The sequence below is a fragment of the Bactrocera neohumeralis genome, chromosome 2, assembly GCF_024586455.1.
Source record: "Bactrocera neohumeralis isolate Rockhampton chromosome 2, APGP_CSIRO_Bneo_wtdbg2-racon-allhic-juicebox.fasta_v2, whole genome shotgun sequence".
In the NCBI taxonomy this organism is placed as follows: Eukaryota; Metazoa; Arthropoda; class Insecta; order Diptera; family Tephritidae; genus Bactrocera; species Bactrocera neohumeralis.
The window spans coordinates 34,328,505-34,340,937 of record NC_065919.1 but is presented as its reverse complement, the minus strand read 5'-3'; the positions used below and the strand labels follow the sequence as shown (position 1 = coordinate 34,340,937).

At 36.8% G+C, this 12,433-nt stretch overlaps 1 long non-coding RNA gene across 1 annotated transcript; it reads left to right on the top strand.

Moving 5' to 3' along the window:
- Positions 1-9,574: 9,574 nt before the first annotated feature.
- LOC126764586 (uncharacterized) lies at positions 9,575-10,446 on the top strand. Its single transcript, XR_007668087.1, has 2 exons — positions 9,575-9,934; positions 10,052-10,446. It is a non-coding gene; the product is annotated as an uncharacterized LOC126764586 (long non-coding RNA).
- Positions 10,447-12,433: the final 1,987 nt, after the last annotated feature.

The window sequence follows — 12,433 nt, the reverse complement described above, 5'->3', positions numbered from 1 at the left end:
TCCTCGTTGACGGTTTGCACCTTAAGGTACTTCCCTGGGTTTGATTGCAAGTTGCAAGAGTATAAAATGTTTGTTGCACCCCCGATCTTAGCCCTTCCTTTCTTGTTTTTTTTGTATTTGTACTTACGGGTTTCAACCCAACTGCATTTTGGTTGAAGTTTTGAAATTCAGTATTATGGTTTTCAATTCAACCTGTCAAAAAAAAATTGGGTAATAGTGTTATCAAACTTCAACTTTTTTGGGGTTGACTAGAGTCGGCAGTTTTAGTTTAACATTACTGAATTTATTAAGGAAAAATATTAATAGAAAAGGAAATAGAGCTATTTTTTTTTTATTTCAAACTATTTTAAAGAGTTATTATGTACAAATCCATAGAGGGTTAAAAATTTGTTGAGCTCGTGGAGTAAAATCTCGAAACTGGACGAGACAAGCTACAATTTGGAAGCATTAAAATAAAATTGAGCCATTCCGGGAAGTGTTTCCAACATAAAGAGCCAATACAACCCCTAAGAATATACCCTTTGAGTAATATCAGTAAGGAAATTGAAAGTTTGTGGTAACATTCCTTCATCTCATTAAAAAAATTATAATAATAATTAATCGAAAATAACTTATGAATGTGGGTACAAGGAAAATCTTTTTGGTAATGCAGAAAATACTACCAACTCTGGGCAGTTCACACTGCTGATGCCTCTACATGAAACAATTAAAAGCTGCGCATTTGAAAATTTGAAAATTTTCATACATAAAAGGCTGTGAAATACTCCTTATTAAAGGGGTATTCTGGTCTAGAAGCATGAATTTCAAGTAATTTTTAAAGTGACGTAAAAAAAAGGCAATTAATATTTTTACTATCAATTTTTTTATTAGTTATTTGTTAATTTTAGAAGAGTACATTAAAAAAATAAAAAAATTCAAAAATTATGAGCTGACGAAGTGGGGGGTCTCTAAAAATTTCCACGTGACCATACCCATGATTTCAACCCTCCTAGTTATCTGAAACCAAAAAAAAAGATTATTAATGTAGAATAATGTAGCAATGGCCGGAACTACGGAAAAGGAAAAACAAGCCTATAAAGAAGACTCTATAAAAATTTCAGGTAAATCGGTCTAGTTGAACCTGAGAAATCGTGGGTATCGTTCCGAAAAAGTCAGTTTTGAGGAAAACGCGTTTAAAGTTTCGCGTAAAGTCTTTTGTTCGATTACTTCCGGTCGAACCAGTTTGGATGCCGGGTCAGAAAAATGCCTATGTCTCCGAAAATAATTTGAATTTTGAAAAATCCTCCAGTACACATATTCTTGAATAGTTAAACTTTGAAAATATAAAAAAAAATCGATTTTTTTTTTAATTTCTAGACCAGAACACCCCCTTAATATTCCCACTTTCGAGTTTGCTACCTTACTGGTCGATATCTATTAGATAAGGTACAAATGAGAATGAATAGTGTAAAGATAAAATTTTGTTTAATTTGGAATGGCTTTATGTTAAATGGTTTATTCCAAAAGTAGTAGCTTTAGAGCACTTGATGCAATCTCAGGTTCGTCTATCCTATAGAATTAAAAAAAATCCATAAATGTAATAAAACAATAATATTAAATTTGAATTCACAACGAGGGAACAGACACCGTGAAATTTTAACATTGTTTTGATTTTTGCAGAAGGGAATCTGTAGAATAACAGCTTTGTTATTATGACCAACCAGGGAATTTTGATAAGGGAACTAGGAATGAATGAATGCTATGTGCTTTTTTAAATTGTTATTTAATTTATTAAACTTAATTTATACTAACTTAATAACTAACTAACTAATGTATATCCGAGAGGATTTGATTAGGAAATATTTACATATACATACATAACTTGATTAAAAATATCTTAATGAAACTTGGCATGCGAGTTTCTTAGTAGCAAAGAAAAAATGAGGGGTTTGTCATTGGGCGTAAAACCTTTAAGGTGCCATAACTAAGGACTAAATTAAGATATAAAACTCTAATTTTGGTTCAGGGGATCGTAGTAGCAAGGGGCACCTGTGAGTAAAAACTTTTGAAAAAGTAGTCAAGGTCCTGCCCCCTAATAAGTTTAATGTATATATCTCCTAAGCCAATAAAGCTACAACAAGGGAATTCATCAAGCACCACTACTATAAGAAGACCTACCAAGGGTATGAAAGAGGATGAAATCGAATGATAACCCCGCTCACTCCCCATATAACGGTATGGTTAAAAACTACTATAAGCGCAATAAATCAATAAGTATGTAAATACGCCAGAGATGTTAAATTTTACTCACGAGATGAGTTAAGGGGCTTTTATCGGAGCCGGTGTGCAAATGGGACGATGGGCGTGGCACAGCTTACTTTTTGGTACGTGGTTTTCTTTTCATATTCTTTTATTTCAAAATGAAAATGAACTAAGTCGGAGAACAATCACGCTTACTTCCGATATGGCATTTGATTCTTTCACTTTCCAGTACAGAAAGCGAGAAGAAGTTGATAGAACGGGATTAAACTTTGCACAAATAATGCGTTTACTATGTGCCACTTTACGACCAAAAATTTTTCAAATTCAACAAAAACTGTTTAAGCCCCTAGGCACGAAATATTTGGACTCAAGTATCTATTGTTGACTTTTGATTGAAAATATCGGTCAATGTGCGAGATATGTAATTGAAATTCAGGTATTATCCTTCTCTTATAATGGTATGTCTGTATGTCAAAAATTTCTAACATGGCCCTCATATATCTAATATAAAGATTTGGGAACTTCCGGGTGTCTTTGTTCCGCTTATATCGGCAAATATGATAGCTATCTCAATGAAATTGAGAGAACGTGTTTTACTCATAACGGTGTATCTTTGTGCCTAAAATAGATAAATTTGAGCGAAAACTTGACCTATCTCCTATATACCTAATAACAGGATTTTCGAAATTCATGGTGACTTTACTCCATAAGATTGGTTTTTTAGTAAGTGGTATTGGCAAAAAAGATAAAATCGGGTCGATACTACTCCAACTTCCACATGTTATATAAAATGATTTTCGGTTTTCTAACAAACCGTATGTGTCTGTCAGTGGATGAATTATATATAGTATCTTCTTTTTCTTTACTGGCGTAGACACCGCTTATGCGTTTTTAGCCGAGTTAACAACAGCGCGCCAGTCGTTTCTTTTTTTCGCAACTTGGCGCCAATTGGAAACCCCAAGCGAAGCCAGGTCCTTCTCCACCTGGTCTTTCCAACGGAGTGGAGGTCTTCCTCTGCTTACGGGTACTGCGACGAATACTTTCAGATCTGGAGTGTTTTCGTCCATTCGGACAACATGACCTAGCCAGCGTAGCCGCTGTCTTTTAATTCGCTTAACTATGTCAACGTCAGCGTGAGTGAATTATACAGTTTAGTTTTCGTTCGTCGAGAGAGGACTTTACTTCTCAACTGCCTACTCTATCCGAAGTAGCAGAACTGTTGAGGCCAATGATATCAATATCATCGGCATAAGCCAGCAGCTGTACACTCTTATAGAAGATTGTTCCTGCTCGAGTAAGTTTTGCAGCTCGAATTATTTTCTCCAGAAGCAGGTTGAAGAAGTCGCATGATAAGGAGTCGCCTTGTCTGAAACCTCGTTTGGTATCGAACGGCTCGGAGAGGTCTTTCCCGATCCTGACGGAGCTTTTCGTGTTGCTCAACATCAGTTTACACAGCCGTATTAGTTTTGCCGGGATACCAAATTCAGATATCGCGGCATAAAAGCAACTACTTTTTGCGCTGTCGAAAGCAGCTTTGAAACCGACAAAGAGGTGGTGTGTGTCGATTCTTCTTTCACGGGTCTTTTCCAAGATTTGGCGCATGGTGAATATCTGGTCGGTTGTTGATTTGCCAGGTCTAAAGCCACACTGATAAGGTCCAATCAATTTGTTGACGGTGGGCATTAATCTTTCACACAATAAGTGTAAATACAGTTTTTTGCAGCCGTGTTTGAATATCTCGATCGGCAATCCATCGGCCGCCGTCGCTTTGTTGTTCTTCAGACGGGTAATTGCTATTCGAACTTCTTCATGGTCGGGCAATGGAACGTCTGCTCCATCGTCATCGATTGGAGAAACGGGGTCGCCTTCTCCTGGCGTTATACTTTCACTGCCATTCAGCAGGCTGGAGAAGTGTTCCCATCCCGCACGTGTTGTGGTCGATGTTATAGTAAGTGGTTTAAAATGAAACATTAATTTACAATAGTATGGTATTGATTGGGCTGTGTTATCCATTAGATCATTATTCACAATTTTAAATAAAGGGTATTGCATTAGATTTAACGTGATTTCTGGAAGCGGGCACAGTAGAAAGAAGCAACTCCAGTCTTAATAAACGCAAAATGTGTAAGAGAGCTGTTAACTTATGATAGAGGCATGAATGAATTATTTAGTTGCTTGATAAAAAGGCTTTAATACCATTTAATATTATTTTAAATATTAAAATGGTTAAAAATATACAAACCAAGTGGCATACAAAAACAGTATCTACTAAAAATACAACACCAAAAAAGTGTAGTGTTAGTACTAAAGTTAAAACTAGCAATATCTGCAAATTCAAATAGTCACAAGGCATAAGGAGATTCGCAGATTTCCGTGTGATAATTCTGCGAGGGGAAGACAAAGCTATGACCCTCCTCAAGTTAAGGTTTGTGCAGCTGTACTTGATCTTATGGTTGAAATTACGATTCAGACCGCTCCATACTTCGGGCAGCTCAATAAAACACACTTTAACCCTGGAAAGTCATGCCTCGTCGTTTCGACGACGCGGGTATTTATTTTACCGTTATCGCACTGTTCCATTGTTTGTACAGTGCCTCTTTTTTTTACAGCGTTAGTCACTGTTGAGCTGTTAATATTTGAAGTTGGTTGGCTTCGTACGATCTGTGTAAGTATCTATTTTTTAAACAGGCGTAGTCGAAAAGACGAACGATGAACTTTGTGTGAGTTTTTCGTTCCGAAATTATTTTTCTTGTTTATTTATCTGTTTGGTTTGTACAGTTGTAATACAAGATGAGTGGCAGCAAAATTTATACTGACGAAGAAATTGAAAAATTTCTTACAATGAGCGACGACGAGAATGGATTAGACGATGAGATATGGCATGCAAGTTCTTCAGAAGAAAGAACTGACGATGAGTTAGACAGCAGCGAACTAGAATCTGATGCAGAAATTCAAATGAAATTTCTGCCTTAATTGGACTCTTGGTACCAACAGCAGTCAAGAAAGATCAGCACCTGCCTGCAAATGAATTGTTTGACAGATCTTATGGTGGAATAACACATATTTCGATAATGACAAAAGCAAGGTTCAAATTTCTTATGTCGTGTCTTCGATTCGACGATAAATCTGCACGCCTTCAAATAGTTGAAGACAAATTTGCCCCCATTAGAAAAATTTGGGAGATGTTCATTCAAAAGTGCCGGGAAAATTGTAAGCCTGGAGAATACCTTACGATCGACGAGCAACTTCTGGCGTTCAGGGGAAAATGTAGCTTCCGGATGTACATTCCAAACAAGCCAGCAAAATATGGACTCAAAATGGTCATGATTTGTGATAGCGGTACAAAGTACATGGTTGATGCTATGCCGTATTTGGGAAAAGGATCAAACAAAACCACCTTTCCACTTGGTGAGTACTACGTAATATAGTAAGATAATATATTTATTATCATCCTGTAATGAGGAAGGAGCAGTAAACCCCAAATCAAATAAGGCCTACATGATCGAATTTTACAACAAAGCGAAAGGAGGCGTTGACACCTTTGATCAAATGTGTAGTGTCATGAGCTGTTCACGCAAAACCAACCGATGGCCAATGAACATGGCTTTTATTAACAGCTACATTATTTATTCACACAACGTATTTCAAACAAATAAAATACCTCTCAGTCGTTCCGCTTTTATGAAAAAATTGCATTCTGCCCTTTTTCAAAGTAATTTGACAAACAGACTTGAAGTACCAGCAATGTCTACGTCGTTGCGATCAAATATTGAAAGTTGTGTTTCTTTTGATGAAAATGCCACAGATACTAACCGCCCAAAAAATTTAACAAAAAAGAGAAAGATTTGCGCAATTTGTCCGCCTGCTAAGAGACGGATGACGAAATCATTTTGTGCAAAATGTAAAAAAGTCTCTGTGGGGAGCATAAAATAGAACTTTGTGCCTCTTGTACAAAATGAGAACTTTCATTCCGTAAAGTATTTTATGTTTTCAGTTAATAGTATTATCTTTATGAAAAAATACCATTCAGTGAAAATATGTTATTAAATTGTTTAGTTTTTTTAAGTTTCTTAGTTTGTATTTTGTACAAAAGCCGAATGAATCACAGCTGTGAAAATTTTATTTATTTAATAAAAGATTTAAGAAAAACTGTTTGATATTGTTTTATTTAGAAGATATATAAACCAGGTAATGTGAATATATTGATTTTAGTAGGTTTTGATAGGTAGGATAATATATTAAGGAATTTGAGTAATGCCGTCGTCGAATCGACGAGGGATGACCTCTACGTTATAAAAATAGCGATGACCTTCTAGGGTTAAACATATTTTAAAGTTATCTATTACTAGATTTTACTTTGTTATGTAAAAAACGACATCCTCCATCGAGACCTAACAATACCTCTTGATTGGATATCGATGATTATGGATTTGCGATCCAACTTATCGACAATAGTCAACAGCGTAGAAAAAATATACCACCAATTAGATCTACCCTTTGTTTCAATTGATTTTAACTTTATTTATGTAAAATTACTGTCATTGAACCTTACATGATTGTTGTTGTCAAAAGCGTTTGATACTGTCAATCACACAACGCCATTGCAGGACATCGAAAAACCTACGTTACCTCCAGGACTGAAGAGGTGAACCATTATCTACCTGAGCGTTGGACAATCATCTGTACTATTTCGAGGAGAAACATCTAAACTGAGAAGAATTAAAAAGGGGGTTCCGCAGGGTGGTGTCATCTCCCCGCTACTGTTTAGTACGCCGACCGGACCTCGGACGCAACTAACTTCCGACAGGTACTGACCGCCATTAACAATTGAGCTATCATCACCTTCACCGACTCCCTTTCAGTGAATGGCGATCTGGCGCGAGTGATCATTGCGCAGCTTCGTTCTGGTTACTGTAGCAGGTTAAACTCCTACTTGTCCAGAATAGACCCGGACATATCCAACATATGAGTATCCGCATGACACTGGCGACCTCTTTGCATCATCCGCCAACCCCACTCATCTAACACTCTTTTCCCCTTTGGTCCAACCCCTTCGAAACAGCACGTTTCCTAGGCCTCTCGCTAGATGACGTGGACGACAACCTAGATAACCCTTATCATCCTAACGGGGATTAGATAACCATTAGACCAACAACAACAAACATTTATTTCTTTCATTCTTATTGTATTCCAAGGTATTATTTTTTCTGGGGCTTTTATTACATGAGATTCTTTTTCACGTAGTTTTTTGATATCCCTAACTTAATTTTTACTCAATCTCAAAACATTTCTTAATTACCTAAGATTGGAGGAGAAGACGATGTCAAAATAAAGAAACAGTGTTTAAGATTATGTTTTTCAAGTTTTAGTTGGAAACAGTAGAGACGATGAAAACGAAGCCGGAAAAGAGGATTGCAGTTGAAATGACTTTCTTACCGCAAGTTTTATTCGGCAAGGTATGAAAAAGACACAATGAGTGTGCGCGCACCGACTGGATTCGGTAGAGGGCATTCCTGGCTAACGAACGAGCGGCTGGTCAGTTGTCTCCGAGTACCTGGAGAGTCTGGACAAACATTTTCGCGCGACGTGTTTCTGTGAGTGGTGCAAGACGAAAATGCAGCGTTCGTTAGAACAGATGTACGCGATTAAATTCTATGTGAAACTCGGTAAATCTGCGACAGAGACGTTTGATATGATCAAGCAGGCTTACCCAGATGTTGCTTTAGCATGAAGTGGTGTTTTTCGGTGGCACCAGGCCTTTTTGGATGGCTGGGAAGAGATCGCTGATGAAGACCGTGCTGGGAGACCTGCGACTTCGACAAACACCGACAATGTGAAAATCTGTGCTTCATGGCATTCTGATGGAGCACTTGAACATGCGCAAGGTGTGCGCGAAGATGGTCCCACAAGTGCTCACTGACGAACAGAATATGCCGCGAGTGGAAGTATGACAAAAAATCTTGAACATACTATATGTTAAAGTGACCTCCAATTTTTGAATAAGGTAATCATAGGTCCCCCAGGACTTTTTTGTTTCCTTGCCTGAAAAGGCCGATGAAAGGCAGTCATTTTGAGATGACAGAGGGGATCCAAGCAGCATGTACCTCGGCTCTGGGAGCTATTCCGGAGAATGTCGCAGAAGGATTGAAAGTTTCTAAAGAATTGTCACGATTGGAATGATAGTGGGTGATGGAAATACTTTTTGGAAATTAGTGAAATATGTTTCAAATAATGTGCATGTTTCAAATAATATGCATGACGTTTTATGTTAAAAGTCAAAACAAATTATATTTCAAATCATATGCAAGTAGTCAATATGCATGTATGTAAGAATCATTTTAATATTTTTTGCATCAAAAACACAGAATAACATCACACAACAACTGACAGGGTGCAGTAAGAATTATATTGATAGTTTTTACCGAGCAAGAAACATCGAATTCTGTCTTGTGGCTGATACTCCGTCAGAAGAGTTTATGTTTGTGAGGGTTTTGGCTTCTCTGCAGTCTTTTAATGTTTTGCCGTTTCAAGGACAGCACAGAGAGATTCGACCTAAATACGACCGGAAACTAATTTACCTTTCGACGTATGAATTCGCGCAACGATTTCTTTTCCTTCGGCATTTAAAATTAATCACCATGGCACGCAAAACTTGTTTGGTAATTCGCAGATCGATTCCTAAGCTTAAAATAGTCGCCAAATGTTTTTGTAATAATGAGCACTTGACATTGTTGCCAACTGAATCAACTGAATTATAAAATCGTTAGAGTAAACAAAATAAGGATTTCTCTTTTGTTTCCGAATAAAATGTAACAACATACCTTAAAATGCAAAAAAAAACACCAGCAACGTGTTTTTATGAGACTTAAACTCGGCCATACTAAACTAAAGCACGGATATCTACTTTCTTTTTTTTGGTTTTTAGTATGTCTATAAATTTATTTACAGGTCATACTAAAATAAATAAATGAATAAAGTCAACAGGAATGTCAAGGGTCACTATACTGGGTACAGTGGCGGATTAACGTATAAGCACTACAAGCACGTGCTTGGGGCCTCTGTTCTCCAGGGGCCTCCATCCTCTGCAGGCGTTTCATTTTATACCTACATTTTATCGAGATTCATCCACAATAAATTTGTCCGAAAGCACAAGGCGCGAGCAGTCCGGGAGTGACCCTTCATACACCCCCGCAGAGCCCTGCCCCTGCCCCAAATTACATTGAAGTGAAAGGTATTAGTATGGCCACAACGAAATTGTGGACATGCGTTGTTTTGTGCACATGCCGGCCATTGTTGTGTCACTGCCTTCTTACAAATGTTCATGTAGTAGGATTTACGACGCCATTTTCAGCTCACTGTCGTGCTGCCATGTCGTGTCGCGCTCAATGTGTTCAGCACATCAGTCGCCGGCGCAATAAGTACCGAAAGTCGGTAACCGACTACTACTTACCTACCGAGTATCGTATTTTTTGATTTTATAACTTCACACGGAAATATCTCGGAAATATCTCGGAAATGATGAGATTTACGTCATTTTTTCAAAGAGTAATTATTAGATAAGTAAGAGTACTTAGTTTTAGATAATATTTTCTATCGATTGGCCTAGGTTTCTATTGACCTGTACACAAAAAAAAAATACATTTCATGTATTTACAAGTTAAGATATGTTTGGCTCCATACAAAAAGGTTCGATGTCTTTTGCACTTTGTTTATTACTTTGTAATAACCTACTATACACTGCCTACACATACGCAATAAAAGCCCCTATTATATATTTTTTTAACTATAACTAATTTATTTCTGGTTCCAGAGGGCACCGTACGTATACAGAAGGTGATATTTGTTATTGATACTAATCATCTACATATATTAAAAATGAAACGCCATCATCTTAATGGCGCGCAAAAACGCAAACAGGCAGAGCTGAAGAAGAAAAAAAACAGATGCACTCCCAAAAATGAAATTTTTTTTTCCAACCAATCAGTTAGAATCTGGTAAAGATAATAATGAATGTCAAGAATCTCAATCTTTATCATCTGCTTTCTTGATAAAAACAGTACTACAGACGATGAAATAAATAGCGAAATTAAAACACCTGTTCCTGTTCCCGATAAATCTGAACCTGTTATTGTTGCGATTCCTGAAGTTTCAAAAATTGAAATCGTAAATTCCAATAAAAAGACAGATGCTGGGCTGTGGACGGAATTTGCTGAGGAAGATATTTGCTATCCTATTGACCACGGTTCAGAAAATTGTCAGCACCATCAGGGCCCATTTTATGAATCGCGCCGGACATATGTTACTGGTAAAAGTGTCTGTTTTTAATTGCAATTGAGTTCATGGTGCTCAATAGTTCAGCTCATAAGGACTTTATGCTAACTTATTTGAGTCGAAGACAAGATCTAGAGATCACCAAAAATCTAGAGGCACAAGTGAAAGAAGAAAGAAAATATTGGCAAAATGTATTGCAACGAGTTATTGCAGTTATACAAACGCTTGCAGAACGTGGTTTGGCGTTTAGGGGACATGATGAGTCTTGATGATGCAGCAAAAAATTTTAGAGCATAATAAATACTTATGTTGTATTTATACCATGCGCTGCACATACTCTAAACTTTATTGGTCGTAGTGCTGTTGATTGATTTTTTTTCAATTGTGCAGTTGTCATACAATTTTTTTTCGGCTTCTACTCATCGTTGGGCAGTTTTAAAAGAATTAATAGGCAACTATAGCGTTCTGAAGTCGCTGTCGGACACTCGTTGGGAAGCTCACGCTGTAGCTACGAGTGCAATATTACAATCCTATCCGAAAATTTTGGATGCTTTAGATGAAATTGCTGAGGACACACACCAAAAAGGTGAGACCAGGTTAGAATCACAAAATATTTCAAACAAAATGCAAGATTTTGAGTTTATACTTATGCTCACTTTGTGGTATGAATTCTACAAATTTTTCATCGCACCAGCAAAGAAGAGGGATTAGATCTTAAAACGTGTTCCAATTTGTATCATTATTTATCAGGTCATCTCGTTGAAATGAGGAATCAATTTGAAAAGTTTGAAGGCGAGGCAAGAAAAATGTTTCCCAATGGGGAATATAAGGAAACTCGAAGACGAATTAGGAAGAAACAAGTAAATGATGGAAATGCAGAGGAACTTGATTTGAGTCCTAGAAACAAATTCCGCATTGAGACTTTCAGTGTAATAATTGACACACTTAATGCTCAAATGCAAAGAAGAGGTGATGTATACCACGAAGTTTCACAAAAGTTTTCATTTCTTGCGGATCTAAATAAGTCATGTTCATAATATGAAAAAGATATCCAATTGCTCTTAGAATCTTACCCAGAAGACTTCAATGAAAACTTCCTTAATCATTTTCACAAATATGTTCGAATAAAATATGAATTTTCAGAAACAAAGGTCACCCATTCCGATCTATATGAAATGATTATTAAAGATAAAGTAAAGTACGTTTTCCCAAATATAGAAGTGGCGTTTAGAATCTTCCACAGCTTAATGATTACTAACTGCTCTGCTAAACGATCCTTCTCACAACTAAAAAGATTAAAAATCCCGCAAAGAACAAAAATCCGTTCAGACAAGCTTAATTCTTTAGCATTAATGTGTATTAAGGCAGACATACTTCGTCAGATAAATTTCGACGCTGTAAATTCGGAGTTTGCTCTGATTAAGGCAAGGAAAAAATGTTTTAAGTTTTAAATTATACCTACTACACTTTCTATTTTGATGTACTTTCATTTTATACTTTCTACCTTCCATTCCATTCCTTCCATTTCCATTTAAGAAATAGAGGACCTACACAGGCTCTGTGCTTAGGGCCTCGGATACTCTTAATCCGCCACTGACTGGGTATAATGGGTTTGAGGAACTTTGTTATTTGTTGTATTTCAATTTCGTTCATTTTATGTCATGCCAAAAAAAATTATGCTTATTTTGTCATTGAGATATGAAATTTCATTTAAAAATGGAATGTGCTATGACCAATTTATTATTGATAATTTTAACACTGAGTCACATAAACATGCCATTATTCTATGACGAGTTAATGGATTTTTCCATTATCTGCTGACGATGTAGCAGTTTAGGTTAAGGGAAAATTCCCGAATACCGTTGCTTACTTTATGCAGACTGAACTTGAATTCTAGCAAGACAGAGGTAGCATTGTTCAA